The following is a 21,627-nucleotide window of genomic DNA, read 5'->3' as shown; positions in this document are numbered from 1 at the left end:
GAATGGAACACAAGACGGGTGCTTAGTGATGAATCTAGTATGTGCATATATTTATTTAATTTATTTATTTTTTTCAGAAAACATAGTCATACATAATAAGTATTAAAAACAACAAAAAAAACATAAAAAGACCAATTAAGGTTTTATAAATTATGCATAAGATATAAACATTAAATGTGACAAAAAAAAGAATTTCAAGTGAGAAAAGAACAATTTTTAACATTTGCGTATTCAATGGAGGTAATAAATTAAAATAAATCAAAATACCGGATGCACACTCCGAGCCATCCACGCACACACACATGAACGCACATTTTAAACATACACAAACATATACATTACATGCGGCACATATACATAGCATAAACCACTCAAGATGCACATTCAGCAACTATCCGAAATAATCGACCCATGAAGAAATTTTCTGTATAAATGCAACGTGCAGTTAAAAATGTCTACATCAATACTTAGTCCATTATAATTTCTACAGGTACGTCTTATGAATGAGTTCAAGGTATAATTGTTTTTACAAGTTGGTATATGAAAAAGGGAATTTAATCTGGTATAGCGAAAGAGGACAACGGAAACCAATATTTTGTAAAAAATATATCAATGATTTGTTGTCATTCAACTACATATAGGTATACCTTACGAATTTATTTATTTATTTTGGAACAATAACAAATTACTAGCGACACTCTCAAACGAAATTAGGCCAGTAATATTTTATGATTTTTTTGCGAGTTATTAAAATCATATAAAGTTGAAATTGAAGTAAAAAATACAATACAATTTGAATGAAACATAAAAATTTGGAAAAAATAAAGTAATTGGTAGGACAAAGGCTGATCGAGGGCAACATTAATTTGACAACCCTCTTCTTGAAAATTTAAGGCTTGATGGATTTTAAAGATATCAATGTCTTTTGCAGTATCTTCGTATAACTTGTTAAACTGACTGACTGATACAAGATAGAGGGTTGCACTATAATATCCTCTATTGGAAGGAAATGATCCACTCTAAACATATCTGGATTATGTAGTCGGGGATTAGCGAGAATATTTGTATTATTATTTTTAAAATATCAAAGAGGTTGAATGGTTATTTTTTTATTACCATCCTCTGTTCAAGAGTGTAAGAGCTTTTCATTTGTACTCTCACAGGGGCCGCGCCGTGACACAGTTGGTTAGACGGCCAACTGAGAAACCTGCGCTGCGGGTTCAATTCGATTGGTCGGGTGTTGTGTAATTTTCATCACTTCCTTCCATATCCTCTATTTCCACCTACTGACAAGTATCTATAATAAAATCTAAGCGAGTTACTCCTTCACCGAAGAGCCGAAGTTGGAGACTCTCTGTCACCCAGCATACTTGGCGGACCTTTGTACAACTGATTACCATTTTTTATACAATTTTGATAACTTTTTATAGAAGGAAAAAAATAACTTTGAAGAGGCGATGAAAAATGTCTTCAATGACTCCGCCCACGCGACTTTTACAGCAAAGGTAAAAAAATCAATAAAACTGAAAAATTGTATGTTAGGGGCTAATATTTCGATTTAATTGATTTATAATTTTCATTTAGAAAAAAATGTTTAATCTTTCTCAATTCTATAAATATGCGACTAATATAATATTGAACAAGAAATGTAACTCACCAAAATTCGATTTTTTATGCATCTCGCTTTTCAAACTAATCGACATACATAATTTAAAAATAAACACCGGTCATCCTAATGAAATTTTATGAAAAAATGAATCATAGAGAGGACTCAGGATTTCCCGGGCATTCCTGCTAATACGTAAATATATAAATAAACATAATATACATTCGTGAATATTTACTAGGTTACGAATATTCCAGGAGGCTATAAGTAGTCAGTTAAATTGATGATTCTAATGAATAAACAGAGAATTAATATAAATAAATATGTATGTTTATTTATTTAACACAAATGGCATAAAATGCATTAAAATAATACAAAGAACATAAAAAACATTAAAAAAATAATTAAAATTGTGGAACTTAACAATTGAAAGCAAGTTAATACACAAATAGAGAAAAATCTAAGATTTTTTTTCATTACTTTTCAACATCGTATAATATTTCTAGTGTGAAGATGCTCTTTAGAGGATTAGAGCGTTAACTGGTCAAAATTGAGTGGAAATATACAAAGTATTTTCAATATATTTATTTATTAACGGGCATTGTCCATTTATACAATTTAAAGGGTTTTAATATTATAATATAAGAATCGTTAAAAACATTTTTTTTAAAAAGGAAAGAAGCATTGACAAACATAAGGGATATCAAGACAAGATCAAAAACTTAAACTAAAAATGTCCAGATCTTGTCTTGAGTTAACAATACGACAATGTCGGGTCCTTGGAGAATTAAGGCCATAGTTTGTTCTATGCTGATCGATGAACAATACTTCATTGTTTCTCAACCTACGAGTCAGAATATGGATTTTTACTTGTCCCAGTAATGATGGCTTATCGATTATACCATTTAGTATGCCGAACATAAATGCATATGGGGTTAATATTAGTTCTATGTTTTTGTAGACTAGAAATATTTAACATTGACTCTTTTTCAGCATAAGAATAATTCTCTCTTTTTAGTCCAAACATCCACGCTACTTTTCGAAGCAAGCGATGTTGGACTGATTCAATGTGATTTATGCGATTCACATAGAATGGAGACCAGATCACGGAAGCATATTCTAGAAGAGGGCGAACAGTTGAGCAATAAAGAGTTTTAATAGTACGGACTATTACTATTTACTGTTATCTATATGCTTGTTGTATGTCAGGTTATAGTCTAAAACAACTCCCAAATCTCTGATGGACTTAACTACATTAATTTTGGGGTTTTTTATTAGGTACTTGAAGGAAATCGGTTGTTTTGTTCTATGAAATGATATTATTTTGCATTTTTTAATATTTAGTTTTAATCTATTGACTTTACACCATTGGTTAAAAGAGTTAATGTCTGATTGAAGAAGAAAACAGTCTTGTAAACTTGAAATAATCTATAACTTAAATTCGTTTCAATGTTACTTGTAGTGAAAAACGAAAAACCTTTAAATTTTGCAAAATATTTAAAGCCTGCACATATCAAAATTATTATTATCATCACAAAAACAACAACCAGAATAACACAAATGTTTATTATCCGTCTTCTGTATTTTTATTTATGGATATTATGATACACGAATCATTCTAGAAATGGAGTGAAGAGATGTGGTGATGGCGCCAAATGCTTCGAATTCCTTGGACTGCCTAGCGTATCAATGACTCCATCGCCAGCAAACTAGGGGTTAGAGGTCACCATGCATGTACGCTAGAGTGTGGCGCATACAGTGTTATTTTCGTTTACGTTAGAAAAGGCAATGCAGATGCCCGATACTCTAATAAAAATGGAGTCGACAAAAGAGAAGAAAGTCCATGAAATAATGAGGGCAGGGGATCAAAAAGATGGAGCAGTATTCTTAGAGGATACGGTATTGCTTGGGGCGTTTCAAGATTTTTATTTTCTTAAGTCTCTTGGCGTAGAAAATGATTTAAACCCGCTCAATCTATTCACCACAAATTCTAAAAAATAGTAGACCACAAAATTTCGTAAATCATTTTTTCAAAATGTTCATTTATACACGCTGCCGCACTTAGGCATTTTTTTGCTTTTTAATCCTTCTCATTTGTTATGCATGTATGATCACTCATGTGAAATTTTGTCATTTGAATAGTATGTTACTTTCATAGTTCGTATTTCCTACTTTATACTAATATACATTTTAACATATTCTATAATATTTTCTGATAAATAAATAATATATAACTACAATTATTAAAATTGTAAACCACTTTTATTTGACTACAATATTAACATATTATAACAGAGATGAAGAACATTTAAGAGAAGGTAAAATAGAAGTCTAGGCATCTACAGGGTTTATGACCTGTAAATGGCTGGTTTAAGTGGCCACTTTACATACTGTGTAACATTCACCATTCTGCCCATATTTATATATCTATATTTCTTCAATTCTTTCATCTGTTGATGTGTGTGAATCCAGTCCTTGTCTACAAAAATTTGGACAAACTCAAAATATTGACTACAATATGTCAAAGGTTTCTTCGCGTTTAAGTAAATAAATTTAAGATGTTTCTATTCACTCCTAATAAACACACACTCACCCTGTCTATAAACTCACCCTCGCGTCTAAATACACTCACACACATAGTCACATACCAACCAAAACCCCACTCCACTCACTTACCCACGCATCCTCACACACAAAAACTCGCACACATGCACTTCTACATGTATTAATATCTAACTGGACTGGATTTTCATATGTTTTTTTATGTAGAAAACTGATTTGGCTTTATTTCATTTTTTTTTATAATGTTGTGTATATTTTTTAGTTTTGCTGTTGTTTTTCTGAATAAACATAAATTTAAAATAACAAAATATTTTAACATATTACAACAGAGATGAAGAACATTTTTAAGAAAGTAATATAGAAGTCAAGGCATCTACAGGGCTTATGACCTGTCATTGGCTGGTTTAAGTGGCCACTTTACACACTGTGTAACATTCACCATTCTGCCCATATTTAAACATCTATATTACTTCAACCCCTGTAGATGCATTGACTTCTATATTACCTTCTTTAAAATGTTCTTCATCTCTGTTGTAATATGTTAATGTTAACAGCTCCCCAGGGAGTTGAACCCAGTCCTTGTCTACAAAAATTTGGACAAACTCAAAATATTGTTGAAAATATTTTTAAATCTCTTACATTTGATTAACAATAATGTAGCGATGTTCATTTACTCATATACCTACATCTATTTAAATATTCTAAACAGGCACTTTTTTGTATAAAGGTATAAAGTAACCTAAGGTTAAATACCGAGAAAACTATTTTGAAACGAGATACGATTTTAAAAAAAACAAAAAATTAAAATGATCAACATTGAAATCGAGTTTAAGATAAACATGTTGTTGGCAATATCTTAAAATTTTATTATGATACTACGCCATTTTATTATGTATATAAAAAAACGAAATAATTGTAGGTAATAAAAGGTAGATAGTAAATATAGTAGATACCAAAAACCGACTGACTTATGAACGCTTCTAATTCGTATCACCAGAAACAAGCTTAATAAACCAACCGAAATAAAGATGAAGATTAATTAAATTACTAAGATACGTTTACACGAGGGATCGGTTACAAGAATTTAATACTTACCTACTCCATAATATACATTACTTCTAAAATAATTCCTTGCATTTTTGAGAATGCAAATTGCGAATGAGAATTTAATGAACCTGACTTTCAAGTAGTAGGCACTCCCCGGGCTCTGGTTTTTGATGAATTTACAAGAATAAATTTAAGGATTATAATTCGCGATCAAATCATAATATTGATAAATAAATAAGGAGGAGAAATCAAATTCAAACGCATGATTAAAAAAAGAAAAAAAACTTAGCTAATTTCTGTGTTAATTTGTAAAAATTTTAAACACATCTATTACTGTTTTTATTTTTTTTACTTTTCGAAAAATAAGCATGTTTAGCAAGGACATATAAAATACAATAATCTTGAGTAAATAAATTTAAAAAAAAACAAAAAAAACAAATTGCAAAATAAATTGGAAGACAACTTTGTAATCACAATCACGCAAATTTATTTATGCACGAGGACGTTAGATAAAAATCTACATAAGTTAAAAAAAATATATGGTGATTCGCAAGAAGATTTTTCTTTCAGGTTACATATTACTAATAGTGAAATTCGGATGGTGATCTTATGTCGAACTTCTCTGCATTTACTTTTTAAAAAATATCTGCGCAATGTAGACAGTCTTATTAAAAACAGTTTTAAAATACATTAGGCCATATTCAGTTCAATCTGGGAATGTGCGAAAGCGGCACTGAAAAGAGTTATATTCGTGTTAACAGGCTGCCTAGATGTAACTGGGTCTTTATACATCGCTTGCGTCAGACAGACAAAATATATCCTGCCGGAAATATCAACGGCCGAATGTTGAGCACATTTCCTCGACTGCATCATGGTTAAACAGTGCAAGCATATTGATTGATTGGTTATCCAATGAGACGTGGTCAACGACCCAACTATATGAAAATTGTATAAATATCTCTAATATCTTGCATCGTTTTGAAGCGAAACAATAAGTTTATTTATCAAAGCACTATAATACGCACCGTTAGAAAACAATCATCAAACAATTTATAAAATAAATTCTATTGTACAAATTTATAAAGAAGAAAAAATAAAAGAATTTGAAGTGAAAAAGTCACTCAGATACCAACATAATATTAAAATTCCTAAATTCGACACAAATCATGGTCAAATTAGCTTTGTCTTTAAAGGTGTAAAAAATTATAATAATCTTCCCAATGAATTAAAAATAATAAATCAATAAATACATTTAAAGTAAATCTAAAAAATTTTTTTGAACACGTGTAAAAACTACTTAAAATTTCAATTAGTATGAATGTATTATTGTTTTATGTTTTTTCTTTATACATCCTATGTTTTTATTTTTTTCTCATGTAATCGTATTTAAAATTATACAAACTATTATTAATAAACAGCTACAACAGTGTAAGCCACTTTCCAAGCACAAGAGTTAGTCTCTTTTTTTGGAGAGTTACAGTGATAAAATTTACAAGATGTGTAAAAGTAGATTTGTATAGAAATGAAAAAAAATGTACCATTTATGAAATTTATTAATAAAAAATTAAAATAATAAAAAAAAAACATGAAAATCACGCACGACAAAATCATTGATTTTTTTTTTTAGTAAATGACAGAACCACGACAGAACAAATACACATATTTTATTTATTGACTTTATAATGTTCGTCATATTATTAACATTGGTAATAAGGAAACATTTTGGAGTAAGCATACTTGTGAGACTTTTAGTTGAACGTAGTTATGCAGAAAGCAGCCAGCCATAGAAAAGTGAAACTGAGATAATAGCACTTTTGTGAAAAGACTGAATAATCCAGTCTACACAACAGTTCGAATGTTTTTGACTTTAACAAATGATAAACAATGAAAACATTAGTTTTTTTTTATATGACAAACAAGAATCTTATTGTGTATTTGACCACTTTTAATGATTTTTGAAGAACCGTAAGATTTTTATAATGATGTGGGTGTTTTTAGCAAATTGAAAAATGTCGTTTCTGTAACCGACACCATTTTCAGAAGGTGATTAATACAGTTTTTTGTATGAAAGCGGTCTGGCTGTTTTTAGCAGAACATAGAATTGACCTTACTGCACCTAATAACATTAATATCGCATTTTTTCAAAATTGTGGACTGGCTGCTTTCTGCATAACTACGTTTAGTTGTACCTACAGCCTAAAGCTAAGGATTTTTTAGCGTTTTCGCCCACATTTCGATGTGGTTATCTGTTTTCACGTAGTATATGTAGAATTAATAATTCGTTTATAGTAAACTTAACATATTTATATAAATATTTTAATACTATATGTCAGTAGTTACGCCAGCAGTGTACCTTGTCAGTCATGTTTTCCTATTTCGTGCAAAATTTTCCATCTGACTGGAAGCATGAAGGCCGGTAAAGGCTGGTAAAATAAACCAAAGTAGGGAACAAAATGCCGAACACTCGTCTAGTGGAACGGAAGGCCTGTTGACTACTGCCAACAGGCCGGCTTCTCCTGAATAGTTTTAAGTGGTTTCCTCTCCACGTAAGCAAATGCTGAGAAGTTCCTGATTAGCCCACATTAATATATCCCTCCTGATCCCAATAGTTTAGATAAATTTTAAGATATTTAATTGCAGAAAAATCCACTTTTTGAAATATAAACCTTGTACATTATAAGCAAGGTAAATAATAAAGCAACTCCCATTTAAAAAAATAAAAAAATAAAAGCATGAAGGCCATTTTGTTTAGTTTGTACTGTATAAGACGATTACAAATTAAATTATCTAAAACACAATTAAAGCTTGACATTTGAAAAAAACACCATCTAATTGGGCGATGGCCAAAACACAATAAAAATAAAGGAAATAAAACCTTAACACAAGCTTCACGTAAAGCAGTTTCTTCATGATTATTTCTGTCTTTTCTATTGATTACAGTGGTACATTACAGCACTGAATTCTCAAATTTTTCCTTTCTCCTCCTTTTTTAACACCCAGGCGTATGAAAAAAACATATTTGGAACCTCGAAACCTCGTACATGCGGTAAGCTTCTGGGCCATTGCGCCGCGGGATCCGCCACAGATAAGAAGACAAGTTAATGTGTATGTTTTCTAATTATACAAATGTGTACGAAGCTTAGCGTAGCTGTCTCATTCAATCGGAAAACGCTTTTCACTTTCGAAATAACTGTATGTTAGAAATCTCCGAAGACGAAATAAATATATCCTATTCTGTACTGGAAATCAAATAAAAATAAACCGTCATTAATTCACAAGTAGATTTAAAAATATGCATTTTTGCAGTAGCGTAAATTAAAGTATAAATGTTCTTATATATTTAGTAAGTATGTAAGAATCTTCTATCAAATAAAAAAAAAACATAATAATGATTAAGTTTTTTGTTCATACAACATTTTACGACCATTAAAATTGTTTACTGCTCGGTGTTTTTTCAATACAGTAATTCAAAAACAATAATCGTACACTATTATTTTAAGAAAGTTAAAATACAGCTTTAAATATGTAAACAAAATAGCTACTTCTTTGATAAATTATTGTAGACAAAAATGTACGATTTATTTACAATGTAGAAACATACCGGACTTTTTTTCCTCACGTTTCTAATACAAACTATTTTTGTTTTAAAACTGTAGATAAAAAAGAGGTTCTTTTATTTCATTTGAATCAACACATGCATAAAAAATGTATAATTGCATTTTTTTAACGTAACATAACTTTTTTGTAAAGGATTATTAAATAATTAAATACAGCTTTAAAAATAAACACAAAAAATTAAACTTACTATTGACATAATTTTCCTGTAAGTATGCTTACAGGATACAACGCTAAACCTCTAGATCTTTAACTGCATGCGCTGCATGAATATCTTATAAAGCATGTATGCTGATTTTTTCATGACCTTTATTACAGATTCTTCGACTCATTTTTCTGTTTTAAATTTATAAAAAAAAGCAAGGTAATTAAATATATTCATAATATAATTAATGTTTGGCTGTGAGTTATCGTAATATATAGGAATAGTTCCGAGATATTTTCAAAATAAACTAAAAAATAATGAGTTCTTTCATAACTATGCAACAAGTGGATCTAAAAATATAAGACTGGAAAAGAAATCAAAAGCAATGTCCCAGAACTGCCTTATGTACAAGGGAATACAACTATTTGAGGAAATGCCAGAAAGCATAAAAAATGAAATAAATGTAAATATATTTAAAATTAAATGTAAAAAGTATATATGTGAAAAATATTAGGTAGTATATAGTGTAAATAGTGAATATAATTAATGAAAATGTACATATGAAACAGTGAATATTATAAATTAGGATATTAAGTGTATAATAGTGATAAATAATGTTAGAATAAGTATAAATGTAAATATTGTGTTGTAAATATATATTAGACCATGTTAATCATAGAACTAAATAAAATAAATAAATAAAAAAAATATATATATTTCTCCAGAAGTTAATCTAGCGAAGCCACAAGAGCTATTTGAAAAAATCCTTGTCTGCTATTACTAGCACAATCATTGTACGTACGTTTTCATACAAAAGCTGATTTATTTAAGGAATGTAAATATTTACGCATGGATTAGCAATAAAATATTGATTACATTTTGTTTAGAATACGGCGTCCAGTTATTTATACTATTCTTGTGTTATTTTTTTTCAGGTTTGTTTTTTATCTGCATAAAAAATGACCAGAACACCAGAACAATAAATTACAAGCGGTATAAATCCCTTAAACGTTTATAAAAATATATGTTGCTGAGTACATAGATTCAAAAAGGGGAAAAACAGAGGAGTCAAAATTGATAAAAATAAAATTATGCATATTTATATTACATGTAATATTTTGACTAAACAAATGCCAAAATAAATAAAGACATCGTTGAAAAAAAATAATCAAAGTCAACTCTTAACATATTCATGATACCAGAGAAAAAGTAAAATTCGTAAATTATGCATAAATATTATTAGAGCACACATAATGATTTTCAAAAAGCAAATGTGTATTATCATCATTACTCCCTTTCCATACCTAATGGTGCAAAGGGCACTGCATCGGTACACCAATCACAGCTTGATAATTTTTTTGTTACATGAAGGTAAGATGATCAGTTTTACGCTTCAGGCACCAGTCCAGGGACTATGGAATTTTATAGTGTGGAAACACCTTTTAAATAAACATTTCATATAAAAAATGTCAGGAATCGAACCTGAGACCTATTGCATGGTAGGCAAACGCGGTGAGCAATACACCACGAGGCCGAAGTAAACGTTTTCGTAAAAGTATAATGTGTATGATATTTTTACGATTTCTTTACTTTTCTTGGTTACTTTTCCAATTTTGACATAAAATACATAATATGCAATTTTTTATTCAATCGTATGTAAGTCTAGTATTATTATAAAGGTAATTATTCATAAATAAGATTTTTTTATTTTATGATAAAAAAACACTAACGCTAATTTTACAACCCATACTTTGCATAAATAGAACATTAAGCTAGACAAGCTTGCATAGAAAATTTGGCATGTTGCATGGCATATTGCAGCCAAACGAATGCCAAAATAAATGTAGACATACTTGAAAACATTTATTCACCTATGTACCAATCAAATTCAATTTCGATCGAGTGCCATTATTATTATTGCGATATTTACAGTGAACAATGTTTACATCAAAAAGTCATAACATCGTAACGTATAATAAAATGTTTAAGTTTCGTGTTTCAGTTCGCAATATACAATTTTTATTCCAGGTGGAAATGACGATTATCAACAGATTATTCACCTAAAGCTGCTACATTCTATTGTTTTGAGTATCGGAAAATATAATCAAACATTAAAAATAGACGAAACGTTTGAAATGCGCGGTCTTCTTAGATCTTGCAAAAATAACCATTAAAATTAAAACTACCAGAATCTAAAAATTGTAAATTAAATCAATCAAATATTTTTCATTAATAACCCTGAAAACTTGTCTGGTTAAAAAGTACCCATTGCTTTCAGCAGAAATCAACTAATTCAATTGTAAACATGTACAATAATTACAATTCTGTATGGATTCAAGTGTACGGTGTTGACTGAACTTTTTTAGTGTAATATATTGCTAACTGAGGGTGAAATAGCCGTCAAAATAAACTAAATGTACCAAAAAGGAACGTTATATACACAATAAATTCAAACACTGTATCAGATTATCAAAGCCTTTTTAAAACCGCCATTAGTAATATTTTTTGTAATGTTTTGATATGACCGCATCTGCCAAAACAAATCAAAAATGATTAATCGACTTCTTAATAACTTTGCAATTTTTTCTCTGATTTTTAGATAATGTTCCGGGCTTTGACTACGAAGAGACTGTAAAAGATTTCTCCTGAAGCATTGGTCTTCTCCCCTCCCCTTAATAACATAACATTACCCCCTTCATTCAGAGGGGACGGAAAGAGATGTATTTACCTTTTTCGGTATATTATTATACTGGAATTTTCTATTATAAAATTGGAGTATTTGTAAAAAAAAATCTTCGTTGTTGCCTTCGACGTTTATTTAGTCCTACTAATGTTTCTGACAAAATCTTACATTAGTTAAAAAGCTTCATGTTTAGCAAAATATCAATTTCAACATTAGCGTATTCAATCCTACACACCATGTACGAGTATGTCATATTATATTCTGTGATGCACCTAATACATGGTTGATATTAAAGCGTATATTTGTTTATACCGACGACCGAAGCTAACATACCGACTTAGGGTCAGTAAAAAAAAACCTTTTATTCAACACTTAATTCAAGCTTATTTCGATACAACTAGCCACGAGGTAAATAAACAAGTATGGAAGTATTCCAATTTTTGTATGGAAAATTCGAGCTGTCTGTATCGACACGGGTGCATCTCTTACCGTGTCATTTTAATTGCGGGCTCGGATCAAACTTGGATCGAAACGTATTCGTCGAGAACTTACATCGAGCGGCCCGGGTCTGGCTGGCACCGGGCGGCATGTACGGCTGTACGGTGTACGGGCGCGGACACAGACACTGCAGTTGCCGCGCGGCAGGACGGCCGTTGGCGGGCGGCCGAGGGACGCAGGCGGTCGGTCGAGACGTCGGCGTCGGCGTCGGCGTCGAAAGATCGGAATAGAGTTCCGCGGACGCGACTGACAGCGGTGGAGCGACTCGCCGACTGATAATAACGGGCCTGGGAGGCGTGAGGCGTCCTGGAGCAGAACCACCCCGAGACGAGAGGAAAACAAAAAAAATGCGGGAAATATGCTCAATCATAAACAGACCGGTGAATGCGGCGTGAGGAAGAATGGCAATATCCCACAAAGCCCTCCACGCCGTTGTGGTGAAAGGGGCAATGAAACCGGTAGAGTTAAATTAAAATAAAATCGCGGTTTTTGAAATTGAAATTTTTAAAGTGTAATTCGTTTATTGACAAAAATGAGGGTTTATGAGGAAAATCGAATGGAGGACTCATGGTCTTTAGAACAGTTTTCAGGTATATGGAGGCAGTGCTTTCATTGGTAAATTCCGCAGCATGTGTCAAGTGTTTACGTAAACCGGAAAATGACAGATCCTAAACCCTGTATATATATTACTAGGTGTCCTTTACAAAATATTCTTCTCTTTCTGTAGATCACGCGAAAATTATCAGTTTATGTATGCGACTACGAATAATTTTCTTGTTTTGACTTGGCACCCAGATTAAACAATTCTTTTAGCCCATGGTTGACTGAACGTATTTTTGTATCTTCTTCTTCCACTTTATAAATGAGGTATTTAAGTGGTACACCGATTCTGGATCAGTTATTACTTGAATGCAAAGTGATCAGCTTCGCGTTAGTTTCAGTATAGGAAAATGAAATATTGTAGTTAAAAACAACTCTTTTAACTACTTGGCCTCACCTTTTAAGGATTTGTAAACGAAAAAAATTATTTCTATTTTTTTTAATAAGTATTGTGAATAAGTTTACCTTGTCAAATCTCCTCCACGATTTTTTTTCTGCGTGCAGGATTTCTTTACAGTTATCCCATTTTGAAAAATGCTGACATTTTCTCGTCAAAACGTTATTTATATCACAGCCACCTTGAACTTGCACTATAATAATTTATGTACTAAATTTTGTAACAATATTTTTTAACAACGTGCCATAGATTTTGTATTTTCGATACCCACGTAGGACATAGGATATACATAGGTACTTAATTATCAATTCGGGCGACAATATTACGAGAATATTCCATTATATTATCAAGACTACTTATACAAAACTCAAATTTGGAGATTTTTAATTTTATGATTTTGATTAAGGTATTCTTATTGTGATATATTTTATATTTATAAATTCATTAGTTGTTCTTTCGATATTTTTAATTGTACTATTTGCGCATAGTGACCTATGAACTATAACAATATGTAATAATATATTGCCTTTTAAAAATGGCACGTGTATGATGAAATGTAGTGCAATCCAAAATTGGATTTATAAAAATGTTTTTTATTTTAAAAATTCATTTTATATATTTTTATTGTAAACCAATTGATAGGTTAATAGATTCTCATGAAAAAATAAAAAAATAGTTAATCAATTAATGAATTTAACTACAATAAAATATTTTGTTCCCGGAAAGACAAGACATAGTGTTCGTTAATCAGGCGGTATACGAGGGTTGCTACTTAAGTTTTGAGATAGACAGCTTACCCACCACATACCGCACACCGCATCTGAGGACATAAGTCTCCTTGGCGGTGCCCACATACACGGAAAATTTGCTCGTTGTCAAACGAGAAAAGCTGCCCGAAGGAGCTCTCTGAAATCTGGTAGCCTTAGCATCTTTGTGCTGAAAGAAAGTAATCCAGAAGTACATAATATGTACTTAATTGGATTGAGAAGAGAGGGAAGTGAATTCTTCACTGACTGGGATTAAATTGATTGGACATGATCAATTCGCCGAAATGATTACAAAACTTTTTAAAAGCCTTGAAATTATTTTTAGAAGCCACCAAATTTTTTGAGATAGACAAGTAAAAACAAATATTTATAATTGAAAACGGCTTTATTCTTTTTCAATCATTTTTAAGCACTTTTTCCAGTCCGATTGAGGTACCTCCAAAACATGTGGTTTGAACTTATCAACCGCTTCTTCAGTCATCGAAAAACATTGACCTCACAATTTATTTTTAATATGCGGGAAAAAGAAAAAAACCATTGGGTGCCAAAGCGACTGTACGGCGGATGACCCATCAATTCGATGTTTTGAATGCTCAAAAATTCATTTGTTTGAGCTGATGTGTGACAGCTTGCATTGTCGTGCTGGAGAACAGAGATAATGTAGAACTAGGAGAGCCTGTCCTGTAGTAACAAAGTGCGACCACGATTGAATTCAGAAAACCAGCGAAACACGGTGGCTCGAGATGGTGCTTTATCACCAAAAGTCGCAGTGAGTTCATCGGAACACTGTTGTTGGTTTAATCTACGTCGAAAGTCATAGAATATTCATAGATAGCGGCCTATGTGGTGTAGTGGTCAAGACGCTTGTCTCACACACGAAAGGTTCCGGGTTTGATTCCCGGTGAGAACACAAAAATTAAAATGTGATTTTTCTCAAGCCTGGGAGTTCTGTGATCTAATTCACCACTGTAATTGGGCCCCCTGGCCTGTTGTGGTGCAAAAATAAATAAATAAAATAGAATAAATAAATAGATAATCATCGCACGAAAACGTTCACGATTTAGTTAATTTTTTTTAACAAAATTAATTTTTTAAGTATGTGTAAACAATACAAATATCTCTCGTATGACAAAACGTTCCGAGTACGTTTACCATTAAAAATAGCAAACTTTACAGTGGCAATGTCAAATTTGACATATTCACACTGGTGTTGCCGTATCTCAAAACTTAAGTAGCAACCCTCGTATTACCTATTTTTAATTTAGTGATTTAACGTAAATACCCACGTAGTTAAATGGTGAAATATGGAAAATCAAAAATATAGTTTTTCAAATATTACTTTTAATTTAATCATTATTTATGATTATGTAAATGTTTTAAATACATTTTATCGGTAAATTCCTTAAAACTATTTTACCTGGATAAATATCAAGGCGCGAAACTTTTGATTGGAAAAATACATATATTGCTAGATTAGTTCGAACCTTCGGTGATTCTTCGATTTTTCTGGGTCCGGGCGGATGGATAATACTTTTCGGTGCATGAAATAGAACCATGGTGAGCCATCTAACTTCCGAGTACAATGGGAAGTTAAAAGAGTTATCTTCAATTGTCAATGTCAAATGGAATTTTCTGTGCGAAAATGCGTATATTTGTAAGAAAATTTTAAGCATCTTTACCGGTAATCTGTAATCGAACATGTTTAAAAAAAAATTTTTCATGAAAATTGAAGTTTTCATACAAAAAAAAGATTTTACTTTATAGACAATTGAATATAAGTCTGTTTACTTCGTATTAAAATAAGGGCCAACTCAGAAAAATTAAGAGGCAGGGTTGACGTTAAATATTGGTTTTAAAGGTGATTCTACTCAGCAATATTTCTTTTTTTGAACTGGCACCTAAAGCGTAAGACTGATCACCTAACTTTCAATGGAACAGAAACGATCGAGATACCCTGTAGTTGGAACACCGAGGCACTGTCCTGTATACTATACACAGCAGGGTGCGAATAGGAAACCGGTGGTGATTTTATATATCACAGGTTTGTGACACCTGATTTTTATCATTCAAATTCTATCAATCTTATATTATATATCTATTTTTATATAAATATACAATGTAGGAGCACATAATGTATATGTTCAATTTACACAAACGCACCCGCACTGTCATACCTATCTTGTTTATTGTTGACAATACATCGTATGCATCTTGTGGTTGGTGACCTTCCGTGTTATATGGAACTCGTTGCACATTATTCATTCAATATGTACTGATTAAATTATAAATTAAAATGCTTTATTCAGAAGAAGGTTTTGACACCTACTATTATTTTATAAAAATACAATCAAAACATAACATTACTTAAGAAAAATATTTTTTAAAAGGTTTCAAAAGTAGGTATAAACTATTTATTTTTATTATCATTTTCTTTATAGTCAAACCTCTTGCCTAGTTCTCTCCTATACACGTTTTAAATTACTTTTTTTACTAACGCACCCACACAAACACATCCTCACACATTCATTCGCACACATTCATATACACACACATGAATACAAACGTCGAACACATACAATGAGGAAGTTCAGTGGTTTTAAAAAAAAAAAATATTTGTTTTTTTTTTTTAAATTTTTATATATCGTATTATCGGCGCTACGATTTTTCAAAGTTTTGTATTTCTGAAATAACTCCGCGTGTAACGTCAGAGGTTCATTTCCGCTTATTCTCATTCAGTTCTTCCCATTGGTCCAGAAGCGACAATCATACCGGAAATCTCCCATAGCTCTCAGATCATAGGTCGATTCACATGAACCAGTGACGTCATTTAAAGTATTGCATTTTTATCAAAATATTTTTTATTATTTTTTCTGTACATTTTCAAGAAACTTTGCCGTACAATTTAATGCTCTAATTTTTACCCCACGTAAGAAAATATTTTTTGTATCCAATTTCCCGTAGGGCTGAAGTTCCTCATTTTATAAACTCTTATATATTATGTATTATTAGATTAACAGCTGATTTTTTTGATTGGCTCTAGTATTGTTAATATATTTCTGCTTGTATTTTTATGTAAATAGCCGTAAAAATCCCAAATAAATAAATAAAATAAAATGAAATCACTGCTTGAAACTTGTGATTGAAAATATATTTAGTTAGATTAGTTCGATCCTGTTACTTGCATGCAATTCGTATTAAGATTGGCGTCGATAACGTCGCGATAATAGATCACTGTGTTGTAACATCTTCCACTCCGCCTTATTTTTAGATATAGCGAAAAACATTGTTTACTAATTTCTTCCCCAACACAATTTCTTTTGTGCGAAAGATTTATATTTGATATTATCTTTTTATATACGATTATTATATGTTGATAATCATATTTCAGCAAATATATTTCACCTCAAATAGCAAGAAGAATGAGGAAGTTCAATGCTGCGGGAAATTGGATATAAAACATGTTTTCTTATACTCGGTAAAAATTAAACCATTTAATCGAACGGCAAAAGTTTCTCGAAAATGTATGGAATAATTAATAAAAATGAACTACTTTGAGCTACGTCACAAGTTCTTCCGAATCAATCAATGTTGTGATAGATTTTCGGTTTAAAATCATCAATCAGCAGAACTCACCGATGAGAACTTGTGACTTTACGGGCGGAGTAATTACGAAACGATAGAAAAGTTATGGCGCTGATAATACGATAAATAAAAAAATATTTTTGTCGGTCTAGTTTGAATTTTTTTTTTTTTTTTTCAAAACCACTGATCTTCTTAAATTCTATAAGTCAATAGAAGTTTATTTAAGGGGTCTACAAAAACTATTTACTGACTTTTTTATTGAATGAAAGGGTATACTTTTTATTATGATTTTTAAATTTTTAACAACATTCCTAAAATGTTTTAAAAGAAAATGTTGACAAAGCTTTTAAGACAAAAATAATCAAATAGTTAATGTGTAACACAGTTTTATATTGATTATCATTTGATGTCATCTATTTTAATTTTTGTAAATAAATTTTGTGTGAAAATTAGGTATGCTTTTAGTTCTTAATAATGTGTATATTACTTTTTAAATTTATATAATTTCTCTAACGTTTCTCTTTGTAAAGAAAAAATAAGAAACCGGCTGGTAAGCCGGTTTCGCGGTTTAGTGGGTTTCATTATTTTATATTTTCTGTTCATGTTTCACCTTCTTTAATAAAAAAATATTTAATTTTTTTTTTTTAAAGTACCAGCATTTTTTTTCTTCTTTTCTCACGTCCGCTCCCAAGTGGAGCATATGGACATCACCAGAGGCCTCCGGGAGACCCTCCATCGCCAGGCAGCGCTCTCGCCTCCTCCCAAATCAATCTCGCGTCCTTTAGTTCCACCGAATAAAGGCGAAAGATCGTCATCGACGGTCTTCCAGGATGGCGAAAGCCCGTAGGTGTGAAGAAGATGCAACTAGGATTAAGGCTTTCCCGAGGCAACCGCGGCACGTGTTCAAGTCAGCTCTGCCTCCGCACCCTCAAAAAGCTCGTTATAGGAGGCTGCTGCGTTCGTTCTCGGACTTCAATGTTAGCAATATAATCGAACCACCTTATACCGAATAATTGATCAAAATATATATATATTTTACCAAAAATTTAGACGGTTAAGGGAATTTTATATTTTTAAAAAGAATTCTAAGTTGGCTTGACTTGTGGCATTTAGTTAATGACTTATGTCTACTTCGATCTCGCATTTCCCCGTAGAGGTGGACAGAGAGGATAGACCGCCTCACACGCCTATCCTGAGATACATTCCTAGCTTCTTCCACACCTTCTTCCTCACCTGTTGTGATGCATAGCTTATTTTTCATCTTTCAGAGACAACAGCTGGAGGCGCGATGCAGATGTTGAGCGAGGACCTATACGAAATCAGATAGTGATACTTTATAAAGAACTCACACGAGAGGTGGTATCTTACATGGTCAAGTAAGTGCAGGACATAAGTAAACCAAAGTAGTACTCAAAATGCCGAAAACTCTTCTAGTGGAACGAAAGGCCTGTCGATGACTGTCAACAGGCCGGCTTCCTGAAGAGTTTTTTTTAAGTGGTTTCCCCTTCACTAGAGCAAATGCTAGAGAAGATCCTGATTGGCCCACTATAAAATATCTCTCCTGATCCCAATAAAGATAAAATAGAAGCTTATTAAAAGCAGAATAATCCACTTTTACGAATTATAAACCTTGTACATAATAAACAATGCAACTCCCATATAAAAAAGCTTCTTCCACATTCATACATCTTGCCATACATGCCCTTCGGTTGTGCCTGCTTTTGACATGATCGGACTTGAAATTTTGGTTTGACTGACCATGCCGTGTCCTTTTGGCCGTCCTCGTCCTACGTTAGCATTCATCCTCGCCATATTTATTTATTTATTTTTACTTTTACATCGTGTATTCTTTTTTTTATACAGAATAATGTTCCCTCATTGGGGTGTCCCGTGCCGAGAGAAACATTTTACAAAATGTGAGACATGCCTAAGATTAGCTATTTAACAAAGTTAACATAATAATAACAATAAAAAAACATAATTAATCTAATTAACCTAATTATCATTAACATAATAAACAATAAAAAACTAAAACAATCATAAAAAACATAACCAATTTATTCCTAGGGCATTCAATAGACATTGCAACAATACCGACAAACCAATGATTTATGATTTTTGTTATTTCGAATATACCGCATTATCTTTATTTTTATTATTTTTCTACCTTAGTATGTTAAGTATTAAAATCTCAAATTTATTATACAGAACATTTATAAAACAACTCTGTAATACGTATAGATATATTGTTATTATATTATTTCATAATTTTGTAATAGAACACTGTGTGTTAATTGTATTTATGTTTATGTTTACAAAAGGCATTTGTGCCGTGTATACACTAATAAATATAGACCAATAGAACAAATTTCATAAACAGTACAGTACACACATTTTACCTATTTGGCTTGATCCACTCATCGATCCGTGCGCAACCCACCTCCACTATCCATTTCTTAATAGCAATTTTATATTGTGAAAACTTACTAATTGTCCTTATGGATAATGGAAGTAGATTGTACACTTTAACCCAGTAGTAGGCCAATCCTCTTTGACCAAAGGTTGTATTTATTTTTTTATTTTTTTGCAGCATCAGGGTGGAGTATCTAGTAACTCCTGTATTTGTAACGGAAGGTAGAGAATAATGTTTACGTGCGTATAGTAACAAAGCTTTTACATAAAGTTGTTTTATACATTTTACATTAAGATTATGATATATAAAACATATATCTGTTTTACAATTCTTTCGTCATCTGAGTGACTCTTTCTTAATCTTATCAACTTATGGGGTGGTTACTGAAAATTACAATCCAATTTTTATATAGTTAAGTACCTACCTACTAATTATTGAAGTAAGGTATGGGAATGTTAAAAAATGCTAGTTCGGGGTTTTAGTTTGTCGTCATAATGGCAACCTACCATTACTTGTGCCGTAATTTTGCATTAAAAACATAAAATATTTGTAATTTTTTTTCCGCAGTTTTAAAAAGAGCTAAAAATGCGGATGGAAATAGCAGGCGCCACATTCAGCAGTATGAAGGCTGCTTGAACATCTTATATTTACTCTGTGAAAATTAAATGCCGTCTATATAACGCCTGCTGAATACCTCTCCTCGGAATGGATGGACAGATGGGATTCGTGGCACTTCACTAGGACCCAAAACAGCAAAATATTGAGTTCTGACAATAGGGGTCTCAGATGAATCTTGGGTGTTCGGTGAGTTTGACATTGTGATGAATGAAGAAATATGAGAACGGACGCAGCAACTGTCATCCAGCGGAGGCGATACGGTTGACTGGGCCATGTACCATATTTGTATTACATCATAGTTTTTCTGTCATTCTCTTGCTGACGCCGACGCCGCCCAATATTGTGCGAAAAAGACAACTGCTAGTCAGGCTGATTATACCTAACTAAAATCCACAAATAGAGGTTTCGTTGTCTCGTTTTCTGCACCTCATAACTGAAAGAATTTTGTTTTTTTTTATATAGAGTATCAGAATAACATTTTTCGTGTCGTTACCGTTTCCGTTTTTGAAAATTAATTATTATATTTATATGTCGTACGTTCGAAGACGGAAGATAAAACTACACGTTTTTAAGGATTTTTAAATGGTTCTAGCGCCCATAAAAAAAAATATTGATAAAAAAAGCAAAATGATAGAGACACGCCACGCCAGTGGTAAATATCTATAGTGCGTAAATAAAAACACTGCTCTAGTGCAATTATCCAGGGATAAAATAAGGGAACACGTTTGTATGAAGAAAATTCAGATCACGTTTCCTCTTAACCACGCTTGCCTACTTTACTAGGCATCGGGTTCTTGACGTCCTGGACGTCCGCTGCTGACTGTTTGTTGGCAGTTCATGTCAGAACTACGGGACGCGAAGCTCACTTAGGAGGATGCATAGAAGCTGGCAGCTGACAGAGATGCCTGGCGGCTCTTTGGGGACGCCATATGCTCCAACTATGGAGCGGACTTGGAATGATCATGATTTTTTAAGATGATGTTTTGTGAACATTTTTTTAATTTAATTTTTAAAATGTTATTTTATTTCTCAACTATACTCTGAGTACATACAAGTTCAAAATTTAATTAATTAGGAATTCTATCAAGATTGAT

At 31.9% G+C, this 21,627-nt stretch overlaps 1 protein-coding gene and 1 long non-coding RNA gene across 2 annotated transcripts in view; one reads left to right on the top strand and one right to left on the bottom strand.

Moving 5' to 3' along the window:
* Window positions 1–12,430, bottom strand: part of Obsc (Obscurin) — a 156,346-nt gene extending 143,916 nt beyond the window's left edge. The window contains exon 1 of the mRNA XM_088228826.1: window positions 12,211–12,430. The gene's annotated coding sequence lies outside the window, so the exon portion shown is untranslated. The remainder of the gene's footprint in view (window positions 1–12,210) is intronic.
* LOC148280135 (uncharacterized) lies at window positions 12,288–21,141 on the top strand. Its single transcript, XR_015822681.1, has 3 exons — window positions 12,288–12,614; window positions 18,771–18,878; window positions 20,483–21,141. It is a non-coding gene; the product is annotated as an uncharacterized LOC148280135 (long non-coding RNA).
* Window positions 21,142–21,627: the final 486 nt, after the last annotated feature.

This window comes from Micrasema longulum, unplaced genomic scaffold (assembly GCF_059751315.1).
Source record: "Micrasema longulum isolate JH-2025_06_02 unplaced genomic scaffold, ASM5975131v1 h1tg000611l, whole genome shotgun sequence".
Taxonomy (NCBI): Eukaryota; Metazoa; Arthropoda; class Insecta; order Trichoptera; family Brachycentridae; genus Micrasema; species Micrasema longulum.
This window is presented reverse-complemented; position numbering and strand designations above follow the sequence as displayed.